This window comes from Magnolia sinica, chromosome 12 (genome assembly GCF_029962835.1).
Source record: "Magnolia sinica isolate HGM2019 chromosome 12, MsV1, whole genome shotgun sequence".
In the NCBI taxonomy this organism is placed as follows: Eukaryota; Viridiplantae; Streptophyta; class Magnoliopsida; order Magnoliales; family Magnoliaceae; genus Magnolia; species Magnolia sinica.
Genome location: NC_080584.1, coordinates 9,155,216 through 9,173,794, shown reverse-complemented (window position 1 = coordinate 9,173,794; position 18,579 = coordinate 9,155,216). Strand labels below are relative to the sequence as shown.

The window sequence follows — 18,579 nt, the reverse complement described above, 5'->3', positions numbered from 1 at the left end:
ACGCGATCACAAATAAATTTCTTCTTGGTCTGAAAGCAAAAGAATTACCAATTGACACTGGGACCCTCAATATAAATACTAAGAGAGGAAGCCAAACAATTGGTTATTTTCACTTGATTGTTTTAGGAGCTGATCAAACCTCTTAATGGGTATGGAAGCAACCTCAGAATAAATCAAACACACTAGAGAATGAAAAACAACAAGAAAACACAGATAACACTCAGATTTTTACTTGAAAAAACTCTTGAGAGAAAAAAAAAAACCATAGCACAAAGTGACAATCAATCCACTATAAATGATGAATTACAAGAGATTGAACAACTTACATAATAGAAAACCCTAGCTTTTCCCTTTTCAAAATCCAAAAAATCATATAGGCTCTCCTTTTTCTACCTTAATTGAGCATAGAGATGTACTTATATTCCCCCATATAAGATTAGAAACAAAACTCACACTATATATATATATATATATATATATATATATATAAAACACTTGCGCATTTCATTGTCACACCTTCGGTCAACTGAGATATAAGCAAAGTTTGTCGGTCAATTGAGACAGACCTCAGTTGACTACGAATATCACAACATGCTTCGGTCCAGCCAACTGCACTCCACCATATTAAAGGCACTTAATCAATAATCTTCACCGTGGCTTTAATCATCTAGCTCCATTGCTCTAAGTTGTTATTACAATCTTTAATCATCTTCATAATAACGCAATCATTGTTGCTTCTCATGTACACTCCATCTTCATTTCTTCTTTATCAAGCCTTGAGAAGTCGAATGCAACTTGAACTTCTTTGTAAGAACAACATTCATACACATGCCAGAAGGAAAAAAAAAAGAGCATGCCAGAAGGATTTTTACTAGTGTGAATGTTCTCAAGAGTAACACCTCCTTCCTCTAGCATCTTCCGAATAAAATGATGACGAATGTCAATGTGTTTAGTCCGAGAGTGGTACACTGAGTTCTTCACCAAATTGATAACGCTCTCACTATCACAATGTATAGGCACAACTTTCTAGTAAAGCCCTAACTCATTCATTATCCCTTTCAACATACAACTTCCTATAATGTTTCCATCATTACTATATATTCAACTTCAGTTGTGGAAAGAGCAACCACAAACTAAAGCTTCAATATCCGACTGAAGCTTCAACATCCAACTGATTGCTCTACCTACTAACAGAAACGAGTAACCAGAATTCAACATTCTATTATCCATGTTTCCTACATAATACATATCAACATGGCCTACAAGTCTCTCCTTAGAATTTTTTAATGTCAAGACGTAGTCCATCATACCTCGTATGTAACAAAGTAACCATTTCACTACCTCCCAATGTAGCTTGTCAGGGTTTGACATGTATCTACTCACAACACCTACTGCATATGTAATATCCAGTCTAATACAAACCATGACAGTAGTAAGACTACCAACCATGCTCTAGTAGGGCACACAAGATATATACTACTTTTCTTTATCTGATGAAGGACATTTCTCTGAAGAAAGCCGAAAGTGAGCAGCGTGGGGCGTGCTAATTGGTTTTACCTTTTTCAATCCAAACTTGACTAAGGCATTTTCAATATACTCCTCTTAAGACAGCCATAGCTTGCTCCTTTCCCTATTTCGGTATATATCAATGCTAAAAATCCTTTTTGCATCACTCAGATCTTTCATTTGAAATGTCTTGGATAACTGAGCCTTCAATATATTAATTCTAGATATGCTATGTCTGGTGATAAACGTATCATCAACATACAATACTAGAATGATGAATTCTCTATCATTCAGTGATCTAAAATATATACAATGATTGAATTTGCTTATGATAAACCGGCCCATGCCTCAAGATGAAAGAATCAAATTTGTTGTACCACTGCCTAGGAAACTATTTCAGGCCGTACATCGACCTTTTTAACCTACAAGCCATATTCTACTTTCCCTATACCTCAAACCCTTTAGGTTGCTTTATTTAGATTTGGTCTTCTATTTCCCTATGTAGAAACGCAGTCTTCAAATCTAATTGTTCCAATTTCAAATTGTATTGGGCAATCAATACCAATACAAATCTGATAGATACTTTCTTGATTACAAGCATGAATATCTCATCGAAGTTGACATCATTCTGAGTATAACCCTTCGTTACCATTCTAGCCCTGTACATATCCAGTTTTTTCTGAAAAATCCACTTGCACCAGATTGCCTTTCGTCCAATGGGCAGCTCCACCAGATCTCACATTTCATTCTTGTATAGAGAGGTCGTCTCGTCATGTATCACTACCGTTCACTTCTCTGCATCTCGATCTTTAACTACTTTCTAAAAAGTAGATGGATCCCTCTCACCCGTAATGAGAGCAAACATAACATTTGAGTCATCACTGTACTCAACGATAATCTGCAACCCCTTGGTGGATTTCTCCTAACCGATGGTGGCACCATCTCTTCTTGTACCTGATCTTTTGTTTTAAATGAGTGTTATATTCATTTCTTAACAAAATTACAGAGCTTCGGGTCTTCCTCGGAAAAAAGGACCAAAGGAAGACCTATCGTAAAGGCCGAACAAAAGAAACAACCAGAAAATTACAAAAAGTCAGAGGAGATCTTCCTCTCCCTTATCGCTCTGAGCCCCACCTTGTCTAGGACAAGGACTCCCCTCACATGCCGAGGAAGATCTGCAGAACAAGAGAAATATAATCGAGATTGGGAAAAGCTGCCCATTCAAGCAAGAGCGTCAGCCGCGTCGTTCCTCTCCCTAAAGATGTGCATGAAATTCACCGTTGCGAGACCTTGGAGCCTATTTGTAAGGGTTCTCCAACCTTTCCATACTTAGCCAATCTTAGCTCCATCATTGAAAACCTTAATCACCAGATTCTTGTACCTAATCTATCTGTGGCTCAGCTTCTTCAAGTGTTTTTACTTTGTATACTTCAACATCAATCATTGATTTTTCATTTCCTTATTCTCATCCTTCCGAAATAAAGAACCTTTATTAAACTTGACGTCCCGACTAAATATGATTTTTCATGAAACTCGATCATACAATCTGCATCATTTTACCCTCATCATCATAATCAACAAAAGTATACTTCTTAGCCCTTTGGTCCAGCTTATCTCTTTCAAATGACAATACATGAGAGTTAGCATCACAGCCAAATATTTGCAACCCTGAGTAATCAACTACGTGACCACTCCATACGTCATCTATAATTTTACAATTAACAGGTGTAGATGGAGATCGATTTACTAAATAGAAAGTCGTAGAGATGGCCTCAACTCATAGCTCCTAGCCCAACCCAGTATTACTCAACATACTTTCTGTCCTTTCCAAAAGAGTCTGATTCATATGCTCAACCACATCATTCTACTCTAGTGTATACCTCATTTTGTTGTGCCTCACTATCCCCTCATTCTTAGAATATTAATTAAACTCCTTGGAAGTGGCGAAAATATTGGATTTATGTTTTGTTGGGTGAAAAAATAGTTAAGTCGGTTAGGTCGACTTATGGAATGGACCAACTCTACTAAACAGCACGGACCCTTTAAGATTCGAGCACTAAGGGGCATCTACTTCCAAATATAGGCTGATCTCTAAGGAGGTTGATACAACTGTAAGGACACTAAAAGAGATGCAATTGTAAGTCCACTCAAATAGCCAATTGTTGACCTAACCCATAGGTCGGCTGTAGCTCGGCTATAGATCAGCCATAGGTCGACTAATAGCTCGAAATACCTCAACCGTACCTCGGCTAAAGCTCGGTAATAGCTCGGGACAACCTCTCTAAATAAGGTAAACACTGACTTAGTGGGAAGTTCGGCATGGCTTATACAATTTACCCTCGGATCGACAGCCCGAGAATCTTTCTAACAGCCCGAAGATCTCTCTTAAGATCTTCGGACGATCATATTGGATCCTGAAAAACTTGGACGGCGATAATCTCGGGGAAATCCCGGGTGAATCTATGAACGAATTCGTCCCAAATGTATCAGGAAAGACTCCTCATGCCACTGTCTTCCTCCCCCTATAAATAAAGGTACCCTCAACCAATGTAAGGTACGTACACTCATTCTAAGACTCGACTGGTGACTCTTTTCCTTAAAGACATCTCCTTAAAAGACCTAAGGTCCCGACTTAGGCATCAGAGGGTCCCCTGTATTAGACAGGGTCTCCTTTGTCTACTCTTTTCACCTGTGCAGGTTTCGAAGGGTCAACCAAGAAAGGTCTACCGAAAAATTGCATCAATAGTTTGGTGCCGTCTGTGGGAATGATGTCTTAAGCCATTCCTGCTTTACCAGATAAACTCCAGACGATACTCCAATGTCTAGAGGGAAGAAGAAAGCTCAGTTCCCTCCAATTGCAACCCTACCTGCACCTAATCGTACACCACTGCCCCTTAAACTAGAATAACCCGAACAATGGGAGAGCAATTGAGGTTCTTCCTCACAGCTTCAGGCCAATTTTGGCTCCGGTAGACGGGGACAACAATCTCGCATAAAGGGAGGTCAACTAAACACCCTCGAAAAAGAAGTTAGGGAAATAAGGGAAAACATGAGCTACATGAAGCAGATGCTGGAGCAATTGCAACCTCAGCATGTACAAAGAATCGAACCAAGCAACAATCCCTCTCAAACTTCCTGTTGCACAGTGTCTCTTACAGGAGCCAACAACATAGCTCGTTCAAACCTACCCCATCTCATGTCTTGGTAACCGTGCCTTTACCCACCTCTGATCTACGTTACTAGCTAGATCGGAAAAGGCGCGACAAGTAGAGCTGTACAAGATCAGCAAAAGCTAGGTAACTCGCTCGACTCGGATCGAAACAATTCCCCTTCTCACTGGACAAGAATCCTTCCGTAACAATGGCTGAACTATTGAATAGGTCATAAAAGTACATTAATGCTGAAGAGTCTCGAATCCTGCGAGACGCCATCCAAAACAAGGTTCCTCCAACCAAAGAACAACATGTAAAGGCAGAGCCAAGCTTAGCCAATATGAGTAGGAAGAGGAAGGACGACTGATCGCAGGACAACCGCAGGCCGAACAAGCGGCCCGACAGTAAGTTCAAAACTTACACCCCTCTTAACAAAATGCCGGAACAAGTTTTGATGGAGATTAAAGACAAGCGTATCCTTTATTGGTAGAACAAGTTGAAGTCCAATCCCGATAAGAGGAGCAAAACCAAGTACTGCTTCTTCCATCAAGATCACAGACATAACACGAGCGATTGTTTCGACCTCAAGCAAGAGGTCGAAGCACTCATTCGCGATGGACATCTTGGGGAGTACGTGAGTATTGAGAGTCAAATATTGCATATTAGACCCCAGTTATTGCCTGGATTTATGAACATGGTACTGTTTAATGACCTAATTTAACCGTGTTTGTACTGCAATGTGTGTTTAGGAGCTTGGACTGAAACAGGGTGGTAAAAGCATGGATTTAATGCTCTGAAGTTACAAAGGAAAGGGATAGACCCTAGGGGACTAAGATCGACGAATTTACATGCCAGAAATCTGAGAAAACCGAGAAACTGAAGCTCAAGTGGCCTGAAAGACGTCTAAAATGCAAGATCACAAGGTTTCCACCATCTTTTCAGCTCGAAACTTTATACATGGGCTGAGAGCCATAAATTAACTGTACACATAAAATTTGAGCTATTGGATCCATGTGGAAGTGGCCCAATGGATAGATCAGTCACCAAATCAGCGAATTAGGGCCCACCTGGTATCTGAATATGCTTCAATTTTCTTCTTAATACCTCAAAAGAGGCGATAAAATAAATGGAAGGTGAGGAATTTAAATAAACATCACATGTGGACCCCACCAGCCGTGCTTGTGCACAGTGCACAAGTGCACTCAAGGTGCACTGGATCCATAGCACCCGGTCAGCGGGCGCTGACCCGATCCCACTCACGCGAAAGATAGCAGACGGACGCTGTCCGTCCATTTTACAGTAGTGGGGCACACTCATCATACATATGTATGATATGGATCGTCCATTGTGTCCGGATGGTGGGGACGACCACAATGGTGACCTTCTGGTCCTATTCACCCGATCACAAGAAGGCTGTGTTCAAACTTGAGATGGATGGCGGAATGAAGATCTCGTGGTCCACCACGGTTGGGATCCAAAACTAATCAAGTCTGGACAGTTTTTCGTCCTAAAGCCAATGGACGGAGTGGATTTTACACATGGCATCAATCAATGGTCCACCGACCATCACAGAGCTGTGGCGTAGCCTCTGTTTCGCAACAGGGGTTGCGGTTTTCCTGTGTGGGCCACCACCATACACCAACGTTGTAATCTGGACAGTCCATCAGGAGCCCACGGGCCTCTAATCCAAGCCTAGGTGACGAAATTTCAAGAAACAACAAAGATCGGTTTTCAACCGTCTAAACGGAGGACGAATGGTGCATCGAAAACTGTCGCTTCCCGAATGGTTTTGCGAGGGAAAACTAATAGATGGAGTGGATTTCCACGAAGACACCAATAATGAGCCGCACCAAGAATCAGCGTAAGTTGATTTAGGTAGGTTGTGCATCTGGAGAGACCCGGATGATCCAAGTCGTTTTGCAAGCATGGCTTGGATCGGACCATCGATCCTAGCCATCCAAATCATTCTTACGGGGTGAATGACCATCGCCAAGGAGTCTGAACGGCTCAGATCTTGTACTTGGTGGATCATTTCGCTGAACATCTCACCCAGACGCACTTGCTGCGTATCTGTTCGCTACAGAGATGCTGCGAACAGTACTCTCACCGACTTCAGCTTCCGACCCTTCCCTGCTATAAAAGAAAGAGAAAAAAAGAGAGAGGGGGATCCATTCCTTGGACGTGTGCAGCCGTGGAGGCCAGGTGGTGGAGCAGTAAGGGAGAGAAAGAGAGTGTAGTTTAGATTCTTCTCTTTCTTTTTGGTTTTCTTTGTTTCCTGTTTTCTTTAAGATTTAGTTATTAATGCCTATGGTTAGTTAAGCCTCTTAGCTAGGGCTAAGAGGTGAGTGTTAGCTTTACTTTGATTTATGTTTATTGAACTCTCATAGATGCTAGTTTGATTATAAGGAATGTTTTAGTTTTTAATGGTTTGTTGTGACTCAAATTACAATGGATCTACGGTAGCTTGAGATATTCTCTTTTCATATATTGAGATTGTGAACTTGGGAACCCTGCTGTTCACCATCGTCTCATGGGCATGGTTGGGTAATGGAACCCTTCCTAACTTTCACAATTCTCTCATGATTGCTGTGAGATTGGTAAATTGTTATTGTTTGCTATAGTCTCCTGGGCATGGTTAGGTGACGGAATCACTTCCAAATCTTTGTCATTCTTATCTATCAATGATTAGACCTATGAGAAGTTTAGAGATCTGACAAATCTCTTCTTACCAACTAGATAGGATAGGACTCTAATTCCAGTAGTGTCCTTGAATCATTGCTAGGTAGCTTCCCAATTGCTACAAGTGGATCCTTGGCACCCTAGTTTTTCACCTTTAAATTTACAAGTTTTAGATTAATATTTCACCATTATTCCCTTATACTCACTTGATTTAGATTTCATCTTAGTGTAGTTCTAGTTTTACTTAATTTCAAATTACGTATAGGTTTCAGTCCCTTGGGATTCGACCTCAGTCCCACCGAGTTTATTACTACATCACAACCCTATACTTGGGGAGTGAACAGTGAGCCATAGAGGAGACAAGGTTGTAATGATAGATGAGTAGCCGATCAACAATGAACCGACTGGGGAGATCTGCACTATCTTTGGAGGCAATGGAAGCGGAGGTGACTCGAAAAATGCTCGAAAGGCATATGCCAGAAGCATTAGTCGTCCCGAAGAAGAAGTCCTATTAATTAGGAGACCTCTAAAAGAACAAAAGGTGGAGAAGCATATCATGACCTTCACTGAAGAAGATGCCCAAGCAATCCACCACCCACACGATGATGCGATAGTGGTCACCTTGAACATAGCTAATCGAAAGGTGTTTCGGATTCTCGTCGACACCGGATCATCTGATGATGTGCTCTTTGCCCAAGCTTTCGACAAGATGGGAGTAAGTTGATCCCTACTTCAACCCATCAAACCCCGTTGCTCAGTTTCTCAGGCGGGAAGATCATATCTGAAGGGGCAATTCAGCTTCTGCTCTCAACTGGTGACGGACAAAACCAAGTCACCACGATGGTTAACTTCTTAGTAGTAGGTTGTTCTTCCGTTTACAACACTATCCTTGGCCGACCATCTCTAAATGCCCTATGAGCTGTGGTCTCGACCTATCACCTGGCCATGAAGTTCCCGGCGGATCAAGGGGTCGGGTTAGTAAAGGGCGACCAACATTATGCCTGACAGTGCTATTACTAAGAACCCCACACCAAACAATGACTATTACTTTCCTGGATCCGCGTGAAGAATCCGAGGAAAGAAGTCACCCCGCGGAAGACCCCGTTCCCGTTCCATTGGACGAGTCTAACCCATCCAGAACCGTCCAAATTAGGTCATCCCTAAGAGCACCACTATGGGACAACATGGTATCTCTCCTCCAATGATTAGCAGACGTCTTCGCATGGTCTCACAAAGACATGCTTGGCATCGACTCCAAGATCATTGTACATCGATTGAACGCCAACCCCGCACACTAACCAATTGGACAGAAGCGATGTGCCCTTGGTCTCAAAAGATATGCAGTGATCGGAGAAGAAGTCGACAAACTCCTCAAGTCTGGTTTCATTGAGGAAGTCTGTTATCCGGACTGGATAACCAACATCATGTTGGTAAAGAAAGATAATGGGAAATAGCAGGTCCATGTGGACTACAGCACAGTGGGGCATGAGCTACTGAGTTTCATGGATGTGTACTCCGGTTATAATCAAATTATAATGCATCCAAATGATAAATTGAAAAAGCCTAGCTATATGTCTTAGAAAGGGGGGCGGATAGGACTATGCCAAAATAAAACTTTAACAGTGGAATTTAAATGAATTAAGGAAATATAGCACTTTAAACAACTCACAATACGGAAATATAAAGCAACCTCAAATAGAGAGATTGATACCAATGTTATTCTAAGGACAACCTTGCACCATAAAAACTAAGGGTTTATAGCAGGACAACCTTACTAGAACAATTTGAATATCAAAAACTCAAACTGAAAGGAAATAAAGGAAATAGTAAGAAATAAATTCTAAACTATTACAACATTCCCTACAATGCTTGAAATGTAAATATTACAACATTCACATCCACACATACATCCTACAAATTTGAATGATAAAAGATATAGAAATCAAACAAACATTCAAACCACAAGACACAAAGAATTATAGTGGTTCGCCTGTGTATTCACCAATTGTTAAACAACAGCTACACAGCTTGCTACTCCACTCCTAATATCCTCACATAAGGGATATTAGTGTTCACTATGAAAATAGATTTCATAGGTTCACCTAAAACCCTCACAATTATGTCCTTCAAATGGGCTCACACAATTCAAAAACCCCACTTCTGAGTTTTTTTGCTCTCCTCAGATGACTAACACAATGAGATTTTTCTAGCTCAATCTCAAAAGAAACCAAAATAAAGGAAATTTATAAAAATGTAAAATACCTGGATTTCTCCTTTTGTAGCAGCCTGGAAGAACCAATCGGAGTAGAAGTTCGAATATGGAAGTTCAATGTCCAATACTCACTTTGAAATGGTTCTAAGTTCTAATTGATTTTAAATTAAATCAAGTTGGGCTAGCTTTATTTGATTTTGATTCCAAGAAGTGGAATATCCCAATTCTTCTTTTAAATTAGATTGGAATGCAGAAACAAAATCAAATAAGAAAAGCTAATAAAAGAGAATTTTAAATATGCACAATGTAGCTTAAAAAGAACACTAACTTATCTCTCAAAGTGATGCCTTAATTTTACTTGAATTGGATTATTAAACTCTAAAATTCGTGTTCTATTTATAGTTGTAGAAATCGCATCTACGACTGGTCCTGTGGACACTACGACTGTTCGTAGGACGAATTGCATTTTGAAATTTTGAGCGCGATCGGATAAAACTGTTCCACGACTGGTCGTAGTCTGTCCACGACCGGTCGTGACACCTCCACGACTGGTCGTGACCATCCTACGACTAGTCGTGAGGCACGAGGTTTGTTCGCTGTAGTTTGAGTCGTAGATCATGGACTGATCGTAGGACGAGTCGTACACTGTTCACACGACCGTTCGAATAGAGTTCAAGACTGGTTGTAGTTGAACCAAAAAATTTTAAAAATTTACAACAAACTTAGGACTGGTCTTGAAATTTCTTGGATTTGTCGAGGCAGTTCTAGGACTAGTCGAACAAGGTCCAGGACTAATCTTAGAATAGACCAAACATCTATAAAATGATTCAATTTGAATTATGTATACAAAATGACCTACCCTAAGGTCATTCATACCTTAAATGTGAAGTATGGATATTGGGTCTTCATTTCTTTAGATGATGGTTGACCTTTGAAGATTATGAAGTTTTGAGATCTCTATAAGATGTAGCTTGAACTTGAGATCTTCCAAAGCTTGGATTTGTCATTCTTGAGTTGTACTTGATCTTGAGTTGAACATTATCTTGAGCCTTGAACAAGCACTCCTCTTTTCGATGTAGTTTTAAAAACACTGAACACTGAAGCTTACAGAAGTGGACAAAGTACTTGACCTTGCATTTGTTGAAGTAAATCACCATTCTTAATTTGAAGCATTATGATGCAGTGTCTTGAACATATAAATCAACATGCTACACAAGACACAGATTATGTTTTTTTTTGGCACCACAAAATTTGACAACCAAAAGATCAGGAAACCATAGCACTTATAAGTTCCCCCTTTGTCAAATTTGTGACAAAACACACTTCAATAAAAATAAGAGTAGCATTACATGCATAATAAAGAATCATGCATCATTCATATATAAGAGAACCAGTTACAGCCTGGTTAAAGAATCATACACCAGTTATTGTTAACTAGCACAAATTCCTCCTTACTTACTCTCCCTGAATAGCACACATAGATTCATAAAAATTATGCTACTACCCTATAATCCATATACATTCCATATCAGTCAATCCAAAAAATTTAAAATATTCTCCCCCCTTTTGTCACAATATGACAAAGGAAGAAAAGAATAAATGGAAGAGAAAAACTAATAAGAGAGTAATAAAGGAATTAACTAAGCAAGATATGAAAGATATATAAGTAAATTCAAAGTTCACATATCATTTACCTGCAAAAACCAAAGTTAACCAAAGTCAGTCTCACAAACTGAATGAAAATAAAGTTGTATAAGAGTTATTACAGACCATATTTATATCATCAGGAGGAAGATCACCAGCCTCATCTGCATTCCCCGCCTCAGCTCCTCCACCACCCCCATCCACTTAGCTAGGAGCTAATTCAAATTTCATCTTGTTTATATTAGAGTTGTTGAAAATAAGATGATGTATAGGAGCCCCTCTAACAGGCATATCAACTAGCATGTGAGTAGCTAACACAGTCATAAGATAGACAAATGGAATGTCACTGTGTCCAGGATAGAGACGAAACTGAATGATGGAATGACATATTAAAGAAGGCAGACAGACATTTACACCAGTGATGACAGAATGCAAAATTTGAACCATAAAGGAAGTCAGTTCTGTTTTATTACCAGAACGTGGATATAGATTTGAAATAAAGATTTCGTGGAGAACCCTGTATTTGGGTAATAAGTACTTTGAGGGGAGCGCATTCCCTTTATGAGTCCATTGTACATCCATATTGCATAATGCTCTAGTGAGCATGCATTTTTCTGATTCTGAGGGTTTCTCAACTAGAATATGAATAGGAATACCCTTATCATTAACCGGTATGTCCATTAGACCCAAAATCAAATGGCGGTCTATTTCAAATGGACCTTCTCTAACATCAATTTTAAAAGTTTAATTCTCAGTCAAAAAGTCAGAAATGCATGCAAACATGGATTGAGCAATAGATTGGTATACATGCCCACCCCAATGTAGGATGTTAGCCCAGCCTACAGCTTAGAGAAGGGGAAGAAGACCAAAAAGAGCAATGTGTTCAAGATCAATAGGTCGCTCAACAATAACATTGCACATTCGCAAATCCCGCACTTGTGAGGGATCGAGATAGGAGTTGATCTAGAAGATGATGGACCATGAGAAGTTTTCTTTTTCCCTCTAGCATCTATTTGCAATAGGAGAATCAAAGAAACAAGGAGCTTCAAAAGATGTGGAGTGGGGTTTTGCTAGATCAAATTTTTCAAAAGAAAACCCCAAAATTGCAATGAATTACAAAATAAATTACTCCAAGAGTGAAAATGAAATAATATTGACTAGAATCTACAAGAAAAAATACAAATGACGCACTAACCTTGAAGATCTAAGAAGGTAGGTACGACCGGTCGGGCGTTGGCTCGTTGGAGAGGAAAGAGGAAATGAGGAAGCAGAAGTTTTTCCCAAATTTTAAAAGGTCCAGCGCGCTACACGACTGGTCATGGGTCGTCCTCGACCGATCGTGCCGCGACTGATCGAGCACGTCTACGACTGGTCATGTACCATCAAAAACATGCATTTTCCATAAAAATTTGAAATTTAAACTAATAAATTATCATATATATATATATATATGTACACTATATTACAAATATGCATGAATATTCAATTTAGATTGTACATACCAAGATCAAATTTCAATTTATTAAACCTGCTTTTGTCGAACGGCTTAGTAAAAATGCAGCAAGTTGATTCTCGGTCGAAATATATTCCAAAGATATTATTTTTTCTTCCACTAATTCACGAATGTAATGATACCTAATGTCAATGTGCTTGGTACGTGAATGCTGAATTGAATTTTTAGAAATATTTATTACACTGGAATTATCACAATATAAAATCATTCACTCCTGTGCAATTCCATAATCGCTTAACATTCTATTCATCCAAACAAGTTGAGTATATGCATTTTCAGCTGCAATGTATTTAGCCTTAGCAGTTGAGAGCGATACAGAACTTTGCTTCTTACTAAACCAAGAAACTAAACAATTTCCGATATAGAAACAACCACCACTGGTTAATTTCCTATCATCGATATTACCAGCCCAATCAGCATCGGTGTACCCAGCCAACTGAACACTAGTATCATATGGATACCAGAGATCCAAAATAACAGTACTTATGACATATCTAATAATCCGCTTAATAGCAGTTAGATGTGACTCTTTAGGGTCAGATTGATATCTAGCACAAATACCAACACTAAAAGCAATATCAAGTCTATTTGCAGTTAAATAAAGTAAACTGCCAATCATACTAAGATATAATTTAGGATCCACATTTTTACCTGTAGAATCTTTTAAGAGTCTTAATGTTGTACTCATAGGAGTATCAAAATTCTTACCATTCTCAAATTCGAACTTTTTAATCAAGTTCAAAGAATTTTTGGTCTGAGAAATGAAAATGTCATCAGGTTGTTGTTTTACTTGCAACCTTAGGAAATAATTCAATTCCCCAACCATGCTCATTTCAAACTTATATTTCATTAAATCTGTAAACTCAACAGTCATGTTAGTATAGGTAGATCCATAAATAATATCATCAACATAGATCTAAACTATTAAGATATGATCGTTATGTTTCTTAACAAACAAAGTTTTATTAACACTTCCCATTAGAAAATTATAACTTAGTAAAAACTTTCTCAATTTTTTGTACCATGCCCTGGGAGCTTGTTCCAAACCATAGAGAGTTTTTTTTAGGCGATAGACATGATCAGCATTTTCAGGGCCTTCAAAACCCGTTAGTTGTTTAACATAAACTTCTTCGTGCAGATCGCCATTTAAGAAGGCACTCTTTATATCCATTTGATAAATTTTAAAATTTCTAAAGCAAACAATGGATATGAATAGTCTGATTCATTCAAGATGAGCTACTGGGGCAGAGGTTTCACCATAGTTGATGCCTTCAATTTGACTGTAACCTTGTACAACAATCTAGCCTTGTTTCGAATTATATTACCAAGTTCATCAGACTTATTTTTGAAAATTCACTTTTTTCCTATAATGTTTTTATCTTTAGGTCTAGGAACAAGATACCAAACATCATTTCTCACAAATTGGTTAAGCACTTCTTGCATAGCTACTATCCAATTTTCGTCAGTAAGTGCTTCTTTTACATTAGCCGGTTCTATTTGGGATGTAAAGCACACGTAATTATATATCTTCTAGTTGTCTACGAGTGCGCACACCAGTGAGAGGGTTTCCAAGAATTTGAGTGATTGGATGATCTTTAACAGTCCTCAGTTCAAAATTAGTTTGATTTGATAAAGTATCTGGTTTGTCAATTAAAAGAACTTCATCATTATCTGAACTTGAGACAGGTGTATTCAAGTGATCGTCAATCACCACATTGATGGACTCTTGAATAACATCGGTCCTTTTATTAATTACTCGATATGCTCGACTATTTAAATTAAAGAATATCCTAAAAAGATACCTTTATCACTTTCAGTGTCAAACTTTCCTAGATTTTTACGGTCACGTAAAATATAGCATTTGCCGCCAAAAACTCGAAAGTATTTGACAGTAGGCTTCTTGTCGAACCATATTTCATAAGCTTCCTTATAGTTTGATTTTCTCGTATAGACCTGGTTGATTATATAGCATGCAATATTTACAGCTTCTGTCCAAAAATTTTTAGGGAGCTTCATACTATTCAACATTACATTTGCCATTTCTTGAAGCACTCTATTTTTTCTTTCAACAATTCTATTTTGTTGTGGTGTTTTAGGTGCAGAAAATTCATGTGATATTCCCTAATCGCAATAGAATTTTTCAAAACTGCTATTCTCGAACTCAGATCCATAATCACTACGGATTTTACTAACTTGAGAACCTTTTTCAGTTTGGATCCACTTGAGAATCCTTTTTACTTCATCAAGGGTTTCTGATTTATCTCTTAAGAAGGCTACCTAAGTGAATCTGGTAAAATCATCCACGATTACTAGTACGTATTTTTTGCCACCTCGACTCTCCGTCCTACTTGGTCCTATAAGATCCATATGGAGAAGCTCGAGTGATTTTGATGTGGCATTGGAGTTCACCTTTTTGTGAGCACTCCTAGTTTACTTGCCAATCTGGTATTCGCCACATATTTTATATACTTTTTTTTAGTTTAGGTAGACCTCTTATTAGTTCTCTTTTGCTCAATCTATATAGATTGCGGTAATGTACATGTCCAAGGTGTTTATGTCATAATTCAGTCTCATCGGTATAGACCATGTAACACGATTGAATATATGAGCTAGCAGAATCACTAATAATATAGCAGTTTTCAGACGTTCTACGACCGGTTAATATTACTGAACCATTTTTGTTTAAAATTTCACACCCTAGGTTAGAAAATTTAACACTATGATGTTATCATATATTTGAGAAATACTTAACAAGTTATGTTTTAAACCTTCAACATACAAAATATTCTCAAATAAGGGAAGGTTAGAAAGTTGAACCGTACCTTGACCAATAATCTTGCAATTGCTACCATCACCAAATGTGACTGAACCATCAGTCATGTCTTTAAGAGTAGTGAACAGACCTTTGTCACCAGTCATATGCCTAGAGCATCCACTGTCTAGGTACCACTTTGAATGGCTTGAAGCTTTCAGAGCAGTGTGACCAAGCAAGTAACCTTAGGAACCCATTTTATAACTGTTTTGGGTTTAGGACTATAGTTGGTCTTCTTGTGTTTGTAGTTGTTGTAAGAATGACCCACTGAGTTAGATTTTAAGAGTTCCTTAAGTAAATCAACTATTTTTTCAGCCCAAGGGTTTTGATTCTAATTTTTATAGTTGATATGATTACTTTCAGGTTTGAAAGATTGAAAAGTTTTAGTATTTTTAGAAAACTTTTGATTTGGGCTATTTCCTTTTGAGTTTGAAGATTCTTCTTTCACAAACTTAGGAGAAGTATTCTTCTGTTTAGGAGGAACATTTTTATTGTAGCCCAAACCAAATTGGTTACCACATTTTCTTGATCCAGACAAAAGTTTTTCTAACTTTGGATCACCTTGGGCATACCTCCATGTATCCTTTAAACTCAAAAGAAAAGAGACTTCAAGTTTAAGTTTTTCATTTTCAGATTTTAGATTTTCAATCAGGGAAGTTTTGAAATCTAAATCGCATTTTAATTTTTCAAAACAATCTGAAATGTGGGATTTTTCTAAAACAACTGAATTAAAATTTTCTTTAAGTTTTAAAAACTTTTCTTTTTGAAGTTTTAGTTTTACGACAATTTTACAACTTTTTTTGTATAGGGCATTGTAAGTATCTTGAAGATCTTCTTCATTTTCATGATACTATTCAGATTTTCTTCACTAGTTGAATCATCATGATCTGAAAAAGTGAACTTGGTTAGAGTCATAAGGGCTTTAATTTCATTGCCCGACTTGGTTTCAGAATCTTCTGATTCAGAAGAGGCTTCAGTGCCAGAAGATTCATCCCAAGTAGCCAACATTCCTTTCTTTTTAGGTTTGTCCTTTTTAGGACACTTGTTTGCTAAATGCCCATATTCTTAGCAGTTGTAACATTGACTATCTTTTAAAGATTTTCAAGTTTTAGATTTAAATTTAGATCTTTTCTTATCATTTGATTTTTGAAAATCAACCTTCTTTTTACTTTTGAAAATCTTGTAAAACTTTTAACAAGACCATATCATCTTCAGAATTTTCAAAATCAGAATTTTCTTGAGAAATACATTTAGAAGATTTAAGTGTAATAGATTTACCTTTATGACCTTTAAAATTTAACTCATAGGTTTGTAAAGACCCAACTAGTTCTTCTACCCTCATATTGTCCGTATTATGAAGTTCCTGGATCGCGGTAACCTTTGAGTTGAACTGTTCAGATAGTGAGTGTAGTATATTTGCACACACTTTACTTTTTGAGATTTTATCGCAAAGACCTCACATAGAGTTCACAATGTCATTTAATCTTGTATAAAAGTCCATGAACATTTCATTTTCCTCCATATGTATTTCCTCAAATTTAGTTGTGAGGAGTTGAACTTTAGATTTCTTGACAATTGATGTTCCCTCATGTGTCATCTCTAAAATATCTCAAGCTTGCTTTGCAGTATCATAGGATATAATTCTTTTAAATTCATCTGGTGATAGTGCGTAAATGATTGCATTTAGTGCTTTTGCATTGGCACTACTCTCACTTTTCTGAAGTGTGGTCCAAGAAAAATAAGGTGAGACTTTCATTGATTTGGATCCATCAATACCAATTACTTCAATGGTAGGAGGGGTCCATTCAGTCACTGTGGCTTGCCACATGCTCTCATCCATGGATTTAAGGAAAATCCTCATCCTAGCTTTCCAATAGGCATAATTGGAGCTATCAAATGGTGAGGCCTAGTGACTGAAAGGCTATCAAAATTTGACATCTTATAAATAGCTTAGATCGATTAGTTCAGGAAATAAATCCAAAAATATAACAATTAAAATGAGCTATTAGGCTTTGATACTACTTGAAAGGGATAACTATATGTCCTAGAAGGGGGGGAGGGGGGGGAATAGGACTATGCCAAATTAAAACTTTAACAGCAGAATTTAAATGAATTAAGGAAATATAACACTTTAAACAAATCACAATACGAAAATGTAAAGTAACCTCAAATAGAGAGATTGGTACTAGTGTTATTCTAAGGACAACCTTGCACCATAAAAACCAAGGGTTTATGGCAGGACAACCTTACTAGAACAATTTGAATATCAAAAACTCAAATTGAAAGGAAATAAAGGAAATAACAAGAAATAAATTCTAAACTATTACAACATTTCCCACAATGCATGAAATGTAAATATTACAACATTCACATCCACACATACATCCCACAAATTTGAATGATAAAAGATATACAAATTAAACAAACATTCAAACCATAAGATACAAAGAATTATAGTGGTTCGCCTGTGTGTTCACCAACTGTTAAACAATAGCCACATAGCTTGCTACTCCACTCCTAATATCCTTACACAGGGGATATTAGCGTTCACTATGAAAATAGGTTTCACAGGTTCACCTAAAACCCTCACAATTGTGTCTTTCAAATGGGCTTACACAATTCAAAAAACCCCACTTTTGAGTTTTTTGGCTCTTCTCAGATAACCAACACAATGAGATTTTTCTAGCTCAATCTCAAAAGAAACCAAAATAAAGAAAATTTACACAAATGTAAAATACTTGGATTTCTCCTTTTGTAGCAGCTCGGAAGAACCAATCAGAGGAGAAGTTCGAATATAGAAGTTCAATGTCCAATACTCACTTTGAAATGGTTCTAAGTTCTAATTGATTTTAAATTAAATCAAGTTGGGCTAGCTCTATTTAATTTGATTCCAAGAAGTGGAATATCCCAATTCCTCTTTCAAATTAGATTGGAATGCAGAAACAAAATCATATAAGAAAAGCTAACAAAAGAAAATTTTAAATATGCACAATGTAGCTTAAAAAGAACACTAACTTGTCTCTCAGAGTGATTCCTTAATTTTACTTGAATTGGATTATTA

The 18,579-nt window shown here is 37.7% G+C and overlaps 1 protein-coding gene across 11 annotated transcripts in view; it reads left to right on the top strand.

Annotated features, from left to right (window-relative positions):
* Positions 1 to 18,579, top strand: part of LOC131220884 (probable LRR receptor-like serine/threonine-protein kinase At1g56140) — a 121,252-nt gene that overhangs the window by 78,425 nt on the left and 24,248 nt on the right. The window lies entirely within an intron of this gene.